The sequence below is a fragment of the Crinia signifera genome, chromosome 3, assembly GCF_055691185.1.
Source record: "Crinia signifera chromosome 3, ASM5569118v1, whole genome shotgun sequence".
NCBI lineage: Eukaryota > Metazoa > Chordata > Amphibia > Anura > Myobatrachidae > Crinia > Crinia signifera.
In genome coordinates, this window is record NC_139219.1 from 336,827,331 (window position 1) to 336,841,405 (window position 14,075).

General features: G+C 35.0%; 8 non-coding genes across 8 annotated transcripts; all 8 read right to left on the bottom strand.

Annotated features, from left to right (window-relative positions):
- Positions 1-1,195: 1,195 nt before the first annotated feature.
- Positions 1,196-1,269, bottom strand: TRNAN-GUU (transfer RNA asparagine (anticodon GUU)). Its single transcript has one exon. It is a non-coding gene; the product is annotated as a tRNA-Asn (tRNA).
- Positions 1,270-6,022: 4,753 nt separating this feature from the next.
- TRNAN-GUU (transfer RNA asparagine (anticodon GUU)) lies at positions 6,023-6,096 on the bottom strand. The gene has a single exon. It is a non-coding gene; the product is annotated as a tRNA-Asn (tRNA).
- Positions 6,097-8,950: 2,854 nt separating this feature from the next.
- TRNAN-GUU (transfer RNA asparagine (anticodon GUU)) lies at positions 8,951-9,024 on the bottom strand. The gene has a single exon. It is a non-coding gene; the product is annotated as a tRNA-Asn (tRNA).
- Positions 9,025-9,935: 911 nt separating this feature from the next.
- TRNAN-GUU (transfer RNA asparagine (anticodon GUU)) lies at positions 9,936-10,009 on the bottom strand. Its single transcript has one exon. It is a non-coding gene; the product is annotated as a tRNA-Asn (tRNA).
- A 912-nt stretch (positions 10,010-10,921) lies between these two features.
- TRNAN-GUU (transfer RNA asparagine (anticodon GUU)) lies at positions 10,922-10,995 on the bottom strand. Its single transcript has one exon. It is a non-coding gene; the product is annotated as a tRNA-Asn (tRNA).
- Positions 10,996-11,907: 912 nt separating this feature from the next.
- On the bottom strand, positions 11,908-11,981 carry TRNAN-GUU (transfer RNA asparagine (anticodon GUU)). The gene has a single exon. It is a non-coding gene; the product is annotated as a tRNA-Asn (tRNA).
- Positions 11,982-12,893: 912 nt separating this feature from the next.
- TRNAN-GUU (transfer RNA asparagine (anticodon GUU)) lies at positions 12,894-12,967 on the bottom strand. Its single transcript has one exon. It is a non-coding gene; the product is annotated as a tRNA-Asn (tRNA).
- Positions 12,968-13,878: 911 nt separating this feature from the next.
- TRNAN-GUU (transfer RNA asparagine (anticodon GUU)) lies at positions 13,879-13,952 on the bottom strand. Its single transcript has one exon. It is a non-coding gene; the product is annotated as a tRNA-Asn (tRNA).
- Positions 13,953-14,075: the final 123 nt, after the last annotated feature.

The window sequence follows — 14,075 nt, forward strand, 5'->3', positions numbered from 1 at the left end:
GTTAGTACCATAAAAAAATTCCTAGACATAGATTTAATAGTCATTATTTTAAAGAGCTTTTGTAAGATTCTTTATCTACTGAAGAACAAAGGAGAAACATTGGTACTTTCTGATGAAGAGTGAAGCTTTCAGGAGCTTCTGTGACTTAAGATCAGGAACACTATACCACAAGAGGTGATTTAATGTTTTAACTTGTCAACATCTAGTTCTCCAAAATGTGACCAAAAAGTCGATTACGTCCCTGGGTGGGATTGAACCACCAACCTTTCGGTTAAGAGCCGAACGCGCTAACCGATTTCGCCACAGAGACCCCTCTAAAGTTGTATCAAATTAGTGATCTAAAAATGATTTATTGAAATATGTGTAAAAGGCCAACATCTGGAGATCTTTTGTAAAACTCTTCCTCCATTGAAGAACAAAAAATCAAATTGGTACTTTCTTGTCAAGAGGTAAGCTTTCAGGAGCAGAAGCTGTGTATATGATTAGCAGAGTGGCGCAGCGGAAGCGTGCTGGGCCCATAACCCAGAGGTCGATGGATCGAAACCATCCTCTGCAATCTTTGTTTTTTTATAATTAATTGTTGATTAAACCAATACAAAACTGAGATTAATATTTTGGCTCAGTTCTATCTTTTTTATTATGTTAAAAAAGAGATTTAGTAAAACTGTTCATCCATTAAAGAACAAAGAAACACATTGGTACAAACACTAAAATGTGCTTCAATGGTTTCCTAAAAACTTACCTAATTAACTACTTTTAAGAGGAATTGTATCAGAGAAGTCTAGATATACTGCATAACAAGAGGTGGTTTTATGTTTTAACTTGTCTACCTAAGGTTCTTCAAAATATGATCACAAGGTCAAAAATATCCCTTGGTGGGATTAAACCACAAACCTTTGAGATAGAAACCAAATGTGCTGACTGATTGTTCCAAGTCAACAAAATAAGACTAGATTCAAGTTAGTACCATAAAAAAATTCCTAGACATAGATTTAATAGTCATTATTTTAAAGAGCTTTTGTAAGATTCTTTATCTACTGAAGAACAGAGGAGAAACATTGGTACTTTCTGATGAAGAGTGAAGCTTTCAGGAGCTTCTGTGACTTAAGATCAGGAACACTATACCACAAGAGGTGATTTAATGTTTTAACTTGTCAACATCTAGTTCTCCAAAATGTGACCAAAAAGTCGATTACGTCCCTGGGTGGGATTGAACCACCAACCTTTCGGTTAACAGCCGAACGCGCTAACCGATTGCGCCACAGAGACCCCTCTAAAGTTGTATCAAATTAGTGATCTAAAAATGATTTATTGAAATATGTGTAAAAGGCCAACATCTGGAGATCTTTTGTAAAACTCTTCCTCCATTGAAGAACAAAAAATCAAATTGGTACTTTCTTGTCAAGAGGTAAGCTTTCAGGAGCTGAAGCTGTTTATATGATTAGCAGAGTGGCGCAGCGGTAGCGTGCTGGGCCCTTAACCCAGAGGTCGATGGATCGAAACCATCCTCTGCTATCTTTGTTTTTTTTATAATTATTTGTTGATTAAACCAATACAAAACTGAGATTAATATTTTGGCTCAGTTCTATCTTTTTTATTATGTTAAAAAAGAGATTTAGTAAAACTGTTCATCCATTAAAGAACAAAGAAACACATTGGTACAAACACTAAAATGTGCTTCAATGGTTTCCTAAAAACTTACCTAATTAACTACTTTTAAGAGGAATTGTATCAGAGAAGTCTAGATATACTGCATAACAAGAGGTGGTTTTATGTGTTATACTGCATAACAAGAGGTGGTTTTAACTTGTCTACCTAAGGTTCTTCAAAATATGATCACAAGGTCAAAAATATCCCTTGGTGGGATTAAACCACAAACCTTTGAGATAGAAACCAAATGTGCTGACTGATTGTTCCAAGTCAACAAAATAAGACTAGATTCAAGTTAGTACCATAAAAAAATTCCTAGACATAGATTTAATAGTCATTATTTTAAAGAGCTTTTGTAAGATTCTTTATCTACTGAAGAACAGAGGAGAAACATTGGTACTTTCTGATGAAGAGTGAAGCTTTCAGGAGCTTCTGTGACTTAAGATCAGGAACACTATACCACAAGAGGTGATTTAATGTTTTAACTTGTCAACATCTAGTTCTCCAAAATGTGACCAAAAAGTCGATTACGTCCCTGGGTGGTATTGAACCACCAACCTTTCGGTTAACAGCCGAACGCGCCACAGAGACCCCTCTAAAGTTGTATCAAATTAGTGATCTAAAAATGATTTATTGAACTATGTGTAAAAGGCCAACATCTGGAGATCTTTTGTAAAACTCTTCCTCCATTGAAGAACAAAAAAACAAATTGGTACTTTCTTGTCAAGAGGTAAGCTTTCAGGAGCTGAAGCTCTTTATATGATTAGCAGAGTGGCGCAGCGGAAGCGTGCTGGGCCCATAACCCAGAGGTCGATGGATCGAAACCATCCTCTGCTATCTTTGTTTTTTTTATAATTATTTGTTGATTAAACCAATACAAAACTGAGATTAATATTTTGGCTCAGTTCTATCTTTTTTATTATGTTAAAAAAGAGATTTAGTAAAACTGTTCATCCATTAAAGAACAAAGAAACACATTGGTACAAACACTAAAATGTGCTTCAATGGTTTCCTAAAAAACTTACCTAATTAACTACTTTTAAGAGGAATTGTATCAGAGAAGTCTAGATATACTGCATAACAAGAGGTGGTTTTATGTTTTAACTTGTCTACCTAAGGTTCTTCAAAATATGATCACAAGGTCAAAAATATCCCTGGGTGGGATTAAACCACAAACCTTTGAGATAGAAACCAAATGTGCTGACTGTTTGTTCCAAGTCAACAAAATAAGACTAGATTCAAGTTAGTACCATAAAAAAATTCCTAGACATAGATTTAATAGTCATTATTTTAAAGAGCTTTTGTAAGATTCTTTATCTACTGAAGAACAGAGGAGAAACATTGGTACTTTCTGATGAAGAGTGAAGCTTTCAGGAGCTTCTGTGACTTAAGATCAGGAACACTATACCACAAGAGGTGATTTAATGTTTTAACTTGTCAACATCTAGTTCTCCAAAATGTGACCAAAAAGTCGATTACGTCCCTGGGTGGGATTGAACCACCAACCTTTCAGTTAACAACCGAACGCGCTAACCGATTGCGCCACAGAGACCCCTCTAAAGTTGTATCAAATTAGTGATCTAAAAATGATTTATTGAAATATGTGTAAAAGGCCAACATCTGGAGATCTTTTGTAAAACTCTTCCTCCATTGAAGAACAAAAAATCAAATTGGTACTTTCTTGTCAAGAGGTAAGCTTTCAGGAGCTGAAGATGTTTATATGATTAGCAGAGTGGCGCAGCGGAAGCGTTCTGGGCCCATAACCCAGAGGTCGATGGATCGAAACCATCCTCTGCTATCTTTGATTTTTTATAATTATTTGTTAATTAAACCAATACAAAACTGAGATTAATATTTTGGCTCAGTTCTATCTTTTTTATTATGTTAAAAAAGAGATTTAGTAAAACTGTTCATCCATTAAAGAACAAAGAAACACATTGGTACAAACACTAAAATGTGCTTCAATGGTTTCCTAAAAACTTACCTAATTAACTACTTTTAAGAGGAATTGTATCAGAGAAGTCTAGATATACTGCATAACAAGAGGTGGTTTTATGTTTTAACTTGTCTACCTAAGGTTCTTCAAAATATGATCACAAGGTCAAAAATATCCCTGGGTGGGATTAAACCACAAACCTTTGAGATAGAAACCAAATGTGCTGACTGATTGTTCCAAGTCAACAAAATAAGACTAGATTCAAGTTAGTACCATAAAAAAATTCCTAGACATAGATTTAATAGTCATTATCTTAAAGAGCTTTTGTAAGATTCTTTATCTACTGAAGAACAGAGGAGAAACATTGGTACGTTCTGATGAAGAGTGAAGCTTTCAGGAGCTTCTGTGACTTAAGATCAGGAACACTATACCACAAGAGGTGATTTAATGTTTTAACTTGTCAACATCTAGTTCTCCAAAATGTGACCAAAAAGTCGATTACGTCCCTGGGTGCGATTGAACCACCAACCTTTCGGTTAACAGACGAACGCGCTAACTGATTGCGCCACAGAGACCCCTCTAAAGTAGTATCAAATTAGTGATCTAAAAATGATTTATTGAAATATGTGTAAAATGCCAACATCTGGAGATCTTTTGTAAAACTCTTCCTCCGTTGAAGAACAAAAAAAAACAAATTGGTACTTTCTTGTCAAGAGGTAAGCTTTCAGGAGCTGAAGCTGTGTATATGATTAGCAGAGTGGCGCAGCGGAAGCGTGCTGGGCCCATAACCCAGAGGTCGATGGATCGAAACCATCCTCTGCTATCTTTGTTTTTTTATAATTATTTGTTGATTAAACCAATACAAAACTGAGATTAATATTTTGGCTCAGTTCTATCTTTTTTATTATGTTAAAAAAGAGATTTAGTAAAACTGTTCATCCATTAAAGAACAAAGAAACACATTGGTACAAACACTAAAATGTGCTTCAATGGTTTCCTAAAAACTTACCTAATTAACTACTTTTAAGAGGAATTGTATCAGAGAAGTCTAGATATACTGCATAACAAGAGGTGGTTTTATGTGTTATACTGCATAACAAGAGGTGGTTTTAACTTGTCTACCTAAGGTTCTTCAAAATATGATCACAAGGTCAAAAATATCCCTTGGTGGGATTAAACCACAAACCTTTGAGATAGAAACCAAATGTGCTGACTGATTGTTCCAAGTCAACAAAATAAGACTAGATTCAAGTTAGTACCATAAAAAAATTCCTAGACATAGATTTAATAGTCATTATTTTAAAGAGCTTTTGTAAGATTCTTTATCTACTGAAGAACAGAGGAGAAACATTGGTACTTTCTGATGAAGAGTGAAGCTTTCAGGAGCTTCTGTGACTTAAGATCAGGAACACTATACCACAAGAGGTGATTTAATGTTTTAACTTGTCAACATCTAGTTCTCCAAAATGTGACCAAAAAGTCGATTACGTCCCTGGGTGGTATTGAACCACCAACCTTTCGGTTAACAGCCGAACGCGCCACAGAGACCCCTCTAAAGTTGTATCAAATTAGTGATCTAAAAATGATTTATTGAAATATGTGTAAAATGCCAACATCTGGAGATCTTTTGTAAAACTCTTCCTCCGTTGAAGAACAAAAAAAAACAAATTGGTACTTTCTTGTCAAGAGGTAAGCTTTCAGGAGCTGAAACTGTGTATATGATTAGCAGAGTGGCGCAGCGGAAGCGTGCTGGGCCCATAACCCAGAGGTCGATGGATCGAAACCATCCTCTGCTATCTTTGTTTTTTTATAATTATTTGTTGATTAAACCAATACAAAACTGAGATTAATATTTTGGCTCAGTTCTATCTTTTTTATTATGTTAAAAAAGAGATTTAGTAAAACTGTTCATCCATTAAAGAACAAAGAAACACATTGGTACAAACACTAAAATGTGCTTCAATGGTTTCCTAAAAAACTTACCTAATTAACTACTTTTAAGAGGAATTGTATCAGAGAAGTCTAGATATACTGCATAACAAGAGGTGGTTTTATGTTTTAACTTGTCTACCTAAGGTTCTTCAAAATATGATCACAAGGTCAAAAATATCCCTGGGTGGGATTAAACCACAAACCTTTGAGATAGAAACCAAATGTGCTGACTGATTGTTCCAAGTCAACAAAATAAGACTAGATTCAAGTTAGTACCATAAAAAAATTCCTAGACATAGATTTAATAGTCATTATTTTAAAGAGCTTTTGTAAGATTCTTTATCTACTGAAGAACAGAGGAGAAACATTGGTACTTTCTGATGAAGAGTGAAGCTTTCAGGAGCTTCTGTGACTTAAGATCAGGAACACTATACCACAAGAAGTGATTTAATGTTTTAACTTGTCAACATCTAGTTCTCCAAAATGTGACCAAAAAGTCGATTACGTCCCTGGGTGGGATTGAACCACCAACCTTTCAGTTAACAGCCGAACGCGCTAACCGATTGCGCCACAGAGACCCCTCTAAAGTTGTATCAAATTAGTGATCTAAAAATGATTTATTGAAATATGTGTAAAAGGCCAAAATCTGGAGATCTTTTGTAAAACTCTTCCTCCATTGAAGAACAAAAAATCAAATTGGTACTTTCTTGTCAAGAGGTAAGCTTTCAGGAGCTGAAGCTGTTTATATGATTAGCAGAGTGGCGCAGCGGAAGCGTGCTGGGCCCATAACCCAGAGGTCGATGGATCGAAACCATCCTCTGCTATCTTTGTTTTTTTTATAATTATTTGTTGATTAAACCAATACAAAACTGAGATTAATATTTTGGCTTAGTTCTATCTTTTTTATTATGTTAAAAAAGAGATTTAGTAAAACTGTTCATCCATTAAAGAACAAAGAAACACATTGGTACAAACACTAAAATGTGCTTCAATGGTTTCCTAAAAACTTACCTAATTAACTACTTTTAAGAGGAATTGTATCAGAGAAGTCTAGATATACTGCATAACAAGAGGTGGTTTTATGTGTTATACTGCATAACAAGAGGTGGTTTTAACTTGTCTACCTAAGGTTCTTCAAAATATGATCACAAGGTCAAAAATATCCCTTGGTGGGATTAAACCACAAACCTTTGAGATAGAAACCAAATGTGCTGACTGATTGTTCCAAGTCAACAAAATAAGACTAGATTCAAGTTAGTACCATAAAGAAATTCCTAGACATAGATTTAATAGTCATTATTTTAAAGAGCTTTTGTAAGATTCTTTATCTACTGAAGAACAGAGGAGAAGCTTTTAGGAGCTTCTGTGACTTGAATCAGGAACACTATACCACAAGAGGTGATTTAATGTTTTAACTTGTCAACATCTAGTTCTCCCAAATGTGACCAAAAAGTCGATTACGTCCCTGGGTGGGATTGAACCACCAACCTTTCGGTTAACAACCGAACGCGCTAACCGATTTCGCCACAGAAACCCCTCTAAAGTTGTATCAAATTAGTGATCTAAAAATGATTTATTGAAATATGTGTAAAATGCCAACATCTGGAGATCTTTTGTAAAACTCTTCCTCCGTTGAAGAACAAAAAAAAACAAATTGGTACTTTCTTGTCAAGAGGTAAGCTTTCAGGAGCTGAAGCTGTGTATATGATTAGCAGAGTGGCGCAGCGGAAGCGTGCTGGGCCCATAACCCAGAGGTCGATGGATCGAAACCATCCTCTGCTATCTTTGTTTTTTTATAATTATTTGTTGATTAAACCAATACAAAACTGAGATTAATATTTTGGCTTAGTTCTATCTTTTTTATTATGTTAAAAAAGAGATTTAGTAAAACTGTTCATCCATTAAAGAACAAAAAAACACATTGGTACAAACACTAAAATGTGCTTCAATGGTTTCCTAAAAACTTACCTAATTAACTACTTTTAAGAGGAATTGTATCAGAGAAGTCTAGATATACTGCATAACAAGAGGTGGTTTTATGTGTTATACTGCATAACAAGAGGTGGTTTTAACTTGTCTACCTAAAGTTCTTCAAAATATGATCACAAGGTCAAAAATATCCCTTGGTGGGATTAAACCACAAACCTTTGAGATAGAAACCAAATGTGCTGACTGATTGTTCCAAGTCAACAAAATAAGACTAGATTCAAGTTAGTACCATAAAAAAATTCCTAGACATAGATTTAATAGTCATTATTTTAAAGAGCTTTTGTAAGATTCTTTATCTACTGAAGAACAGAGGAGAAACATTGGTACTTTCTGATGAAGAGTGAAGCTTTCAGGAGCTTCTGTGACTTAAGATCAGGAACACTATACCACAAGAGGTGATTTAATGTTTTAACTTGTCAACATCTAGTTCTCCAAAATGTGACCAAAAAGTCGATTACATCCCTGGGTGGGATTGAACCACCAACCTTTCGGTTAACAGCCGAACGCGCTAACCGATTGCGCCACAGAAACCCCTCTAAAGTTGTATCAAATTAGTGATCTAAAAATGATTTATTGAAATATGTGTAAAATGCCAACATCTGGAGATCTTTTGTAAAACTCTTCCTCCGTTGAAGAACAAAAAAAAACAAATTGGTACTTTCTTGTCAAGAGGTAAGCTTTCAGGAGCTGAAGCTGTGTATATGATTAGCAGAGTGGCGCAGCGGAAGCGTGCTGGGCCCATAACCCAGAGGTCGATGGATCGAAACCATCCTCTGCTATCTTTGTTTTTTTATAATTATTTGTTGATTAAACCAATACAAAACTGAGATTAATATTTTGGCTTAGTTCTATCTTTTTTATTATGTTAAAAAAGAGATTTAGTAAAACTGTTCATCCATTAAAGAACAAAAAAACACATTGGTACAAACACTAAAATGTGCTTCAATGGTTTCCTAAAAACTTACCTAATTAACTACTTTTAAGAGGAATTGTATCAGAGAAGTCTAGATATACTGCATAACAAGAGGTGGTTTTATGTGTTATACTGCATAACAAGAGGTGGTTTTAACTTGTCTACCTAAAGTTCTTCAACATATGATCACAAGGTCAAAAATATCCCTTGGTGGGATTAAACCACAAACCTTTGAGATAGAAACCAAATGTGCTGACTGATTGTTCCAAGTCAACAAAATAAGACTAGATTCAAGTTAGTACCATAAAAAAATTCCTAGACATAGATTTAATAGTCATTATTTTAAAGAGCTTTTGTAAGATTCTTTATCTACTGAAGAACAGAGGAGAAACATTGGTACTTTCTGATGAAGAGTGAAGCTTTCAGGAGCTTCTGTGACTTAAGATCAGGAACACTATACCACAAGAGGTGATTTAATGTTTTAACTTGTCAACATCTAGTTCTCCAAAATGTGACCAAAAAGTCGATTATATCCCTGGGTGGGATTGAACCACCAACCTTTCGGTTAACAGCCGAACGCGCTAACCGATTGCGCCACAGAGACCCCTCTAAAGTAGTATCAAATTAGTGATCTAAAAATGATTTATTGAAATATGTGTAAAATGCCAACATCTGGAGATCTCTTGTAAAACTCTTCCTCCGTTGAAGAACAAAAAAAAACAAATTGGTACTTTCTTGTCAAGAGGTAAGCTTTCAGGAGCTGAAGCTGTGTATATGATTAGCAGAGTGGCGCAGCGGAAGCGTGCTGGGCCCATAACCCAGAGGTCGATGGATCGAAACCATCCTCTGCTATCTTTGTTTTTTTATAATTATTTGTTGATTAAACCAATACAAAACTGAGATTAATATTTTGGCTCAGTTCTATCTTTTTTATTATGTTAAAAAAGAGATTCAGTAAAACTGTTCATCCATTAAAGAACAAAGAAATACATTGTTACAAACACTAAAATGTGCTTCAATGGTTTCCTAAAAACTTACCTAATTAACTACTTTTAAGAGGAATTGTATCAGAGAAGTCTAGATATACTGCATAACAAGAGGTGGTTTTATGTGTTATACTGCATAACAAGAGGTGGTTTTAACTTGTCTACCTAAGGTTCTTCAAAATATGATCACAAGGTCAAAAATATCCCTTGGTGGGATTAAACCACAAACCTTTGAGATAGAAACCAAATGTGCTGACTGATTGTTCCAAGTCAACAAAATAAGACTAGATTCAAGTTAGTACCATAAAGAAATTCCTAGACATAGATTTAATAGTCATTATTTTAAAGAGCTTTTGTAAGATTCTTTATCTACTGAAGAACAGAGGAGAAACATTGGTACTTTCTGATGAAGAGTGAAGCTTTTAGGAGCTTCTGTGACTTGAATCAGGAACACTATACCACAAGAGGTGATTTAATGTTTTAACTTGTCAACATCTAGTTCTCCCAAATGTGACCAAAAAGTCGATTACGTCCCTGGGTGGGATTGAACCACCAACCTTTCGGTTAACAGCCGAACGCGCTAACCGATTGCGCCACAGAAACCCCTCTAAAGTTGTATCAAATTAGTGATCTAAAAATGATTTATTGAAATATGTGTAAAATGCCAACATCTGGAGATCTTTTGTAAAACTCTTCCTCCGTTGAAGAACAAAAAAAAACAAATTGGTACTTTCTTGTCAAGAGGTAAGCTTTCAGGAGCTGAAGCTGTGTATATGATTAGCAGAGTGGCGCAGCGGAAGCGTGCTGGGCCCATAACCCAGAGGTCGATGGATCGAAACCATCCTCTGCTATCTTTGTTTTTTTATAATTATTTGTTGATTAAACCAATACAAAACTGAGATTAATATTTTGGCTTAGTTCTATCTTTTTTATTATGTTAAAAAAGAGATTTAGTAAAACTGTTCATCCATTAAAGAACAAAGAAACACATTGGTACAAACACTAAAATGTGCTTCAATGGTTTCCTAAAAACTTACCTAATTAACTACTTTTAAGAGGAATTGTATCAGAGAAGTCTAGATATACTGCATAACAAGAGGTGGTTTTATGTGTTATACTGCATAACAAGAGGTGGTTTTAACTTGTCTACCTAAAGTTCTTCAAAATATGATCACAAGGTCAAAAATATCCCTTGGTGGGATTAAACCACAAACCTTTGAGATAGAAACCAAATGTGCTGACTGATTGTTCCAAGTCAACAAAATAAGACTAGATTCAAGTTAGTACCATAAAAAAATTCCTAGACATAGATTTAATAGTCATTATTTTAAAGAGCTTTTGTAAGATTCTTTATCTACTGAAGAACAGAGGAGAAACATTGGTACTTTCTGAATAAGAGTGAAGCTTTCAGGAGCTTCTGTGACTTAAGATCAGGAACACTATACCACAAGAGGTGATTTAATGTTTTAACTTGTCAACATCTAGTTCTCCAAAATGTGACCAAAAAGTCGATTACATCCCTGGGTGGGATTGAACCACCAACCTTTCGGTTAACAGCCGAACGCGCTAACCGATTGCGCCACAGAGACCCGTCTAAAGTAGTATCAAATTAGTGATCTAAAAATGATTTATTGAAATATGTGTAAAATGCCAACATCTGGAGATCTCTTGTAAAACTCTTCCTCCGTTGAAGAACAAAAAAAAACAAATTGGTACTTTCTTGTCAAGAGGTAAGCTTTCAGGAGCTGAAGCTGTGTATATGATTAGCAGAGTGGCGCAGCGGAAGCGTGCTGGGCCCATAACCCAGAGGTCGATGGATCGAAACCATCCTCTGCTATCTTTGTTTTTTTATAATTATTTGTTGATTAAACCAATACAAAACTGAGATTAATATTTTGGCTCAGTTCTATCTTTTTTATTATGTTAAAAAAGAGATTTAGTAAAACTGTTCATCCATTAAAGAACAAAGAAACACATTGGTACAAACACTAAAATGTGCTTCAATGGTTTCCTAAAAACTTACCTTATTAACTACTTTTAAGAGGAATTGTATCAGAGAAGTCTAGATATACTGCATAACAAGAGGTGGTTTTATGTGTTATACTGCATAACAAGAGGTGGTTTTAACTTGTCTACCTAAAGTTCTTCAAAATATGATCACAAGGTCAAAAATATCCCTTGGTGGGATTAAACCACAAACCTTTGAGATAGAAACCAAATGTGCTGACTGATTGTTCCAAGTCAACAAAATAAGACTAGATTCAAGTTAGTACCATAAAAAAATTCCTAGACATAGATTTAATAGTCATTATTTTAAAGAGCTTTTGTAAGATTCTTTATCTACTGAAGAACAGAGGAGAAACATTGGTACTTTCTGATGAAGACTGAAGCTTTCAGGAGCTTCTGTGACTTAAGATCAGGAACACTATACCACAAGAGGTGATTTAATGTTTTAACTTGTCAACATCTAGTTCTCCAAAATGTGACCAAAAAGTCGATTACGTCCCTGGGTGGGATTGAACCACCAACCTTTCGGTTAACAGCCGAACGCGCTAACCGATTGCGCCACAGAAACCCCTCTAAAGTTGTATCAGATTAGTGATCTAAAAATGATTTATTTAAATATGTGTAAAAGGCCAACATCTGGAGATCTTTTGTAAAACTCTTCCTCCATTAAAGAACAAAAAATCAAATTGGTACTTTCTTGTCAAGAGGTAAGCTTTCAGGAGCTGAAGCTGTTTATATGATTAGCAGAGTGGCGCAGCGGAAGCGTGCTGGGCCCATAACCCAGAGGTCGATGGATATAAAAACCATCCTCTGCTATCTTTGTTTTTTTATAATTATTTGTTGATTAAACCAATACAAAACTGAGATTAATATTTTGGCTCAGTTCTATCTTTTTTATTATGTTAAAAAAGAGTTTTAGTAAAACTGTTCATCCATTAAAGAACAAAGAAACACATTGGTACAAACACTAAAATGTGCTTCAATGGTTTCCTAAAAACTTACCTAATTAACTACTTTTAAGAGGAATTGTATCAGAGAAGTCTAGATATACTGCATAACAAGAGGTGGTTTTATGTGTTATACTGCATAACAAGAGGTGGTTTTAACTTGTCTACCTAAGGTTCTTCAAAATATGATCACAAGGTCAAAAATATCCCTTGGTGGGATTAAAACACAAACCTTTGAGATAGAAACCAAATGTGCTGACTGATTGTTCCAAGTCAACAAAATAAGACTAGATTCAAGTTAGTACCATAAAGAAATTCCTAGACATAGATTTAATAGTCATTATTTTAAAGAGCTTTTGTAAGATTCTTTATCTACTGAAGAACAGAGGAGAAACATTGGTACTTTCTGATGAAGAGTGAAGCTTTTAGGAGCTTCTGTGACTTAAGATCAGGAACACTATACCACAAGAGGTGATTTAATGTTTTAACTTGTCAACATCTAGTTCTCCAAAATGTGACCAAAAAGTCGATTACGTCCCTGGGTGGGATTGAACCACCAACCTTTCGGTTAACAGCCGAACGCGCTAACCGATTGCGCCACAGAAACCCCTCTAAAGTTGTATCAAATTAGTGATCTAAAAATGATTTATTGAAATATGTGTAAAATGCCAACATCTGGAGATCTTTTGTAAAACTCTTCCTCCGTTGAAGAACAAAAAAAAACAAATTGGTACTTTCTTGTCAAGAGGTAAGCTTTCAGGAGCTGAAGCTGTGTATATGATTAGCAGAGTGGCGCAGCGGAAGCGTGCTGGGCCCATAACCCAGAAGTTGATGGATCGAAACCATCCTCTGCTATCTTTGTTATTTTATAATTATTTGTTGATTAAACCAATACAAAACTGAGATTAATATTTTGGCTCAGTTCTATCTTTTTTATTATGTTAAAAAAGAGATTTAGTAAAACTGTTCATCCATTAAAGAACAAAGAAATACATTGGTACAAACACTAAAATGTGCTTCAATGGTTTCCTAAAAACTTACCTAATTAACTACTTTTAAGAGGAATTGTATCAGAGAAGTCTAGATATACTGCATAACAAGAGGTGGTTTTATGTGTTATACTGCATAACAAGAGGTGGTTTTAACTTGTCTACCTAAGGTTCTTCAAAATATGATCACAAGGTCAAAAATATCCTTTGGTGGGATTAAACCACAAACCTTTGAGATAGAAACCAAATGTGCTGACTGATTGTTCCAAGTCAACAAAATAAGACTAGATTCAAGTTAGTACCATAAAGAAATTCCTAGACATAGATTTAATAGTCATTATTTTAAAGAGCTTTTGTAAGATTCTTTATCTACTGAAGAACAGAGGAGAAACATTGGTACTTTCTGATGAAGAGTGAAGCTTTTAGGAGCTTCTGTGACTTGAATCAGGAACACTATACCACAAGAGGTGATTTAATGTTTTAACTTGTCAACATCTAGTTCTCCCAAATGTGACCAAAAAGTCGATTACGTCCCTGGGTGGGATTGAACCACCAACCTTTCGGTTAACAGCCGAACGCGCTAACCGATTGCGCCACAGAAACCCCTCTAAAGTTGTATCAAATTAGTGATCTAAAAATGATTTATTGAAATATGTGTAAAATGCCAACATCTGGAGATCTTTTGTAAAACTCTTCCTCCGTTGAAGAACAAAAAAAAACAAATTG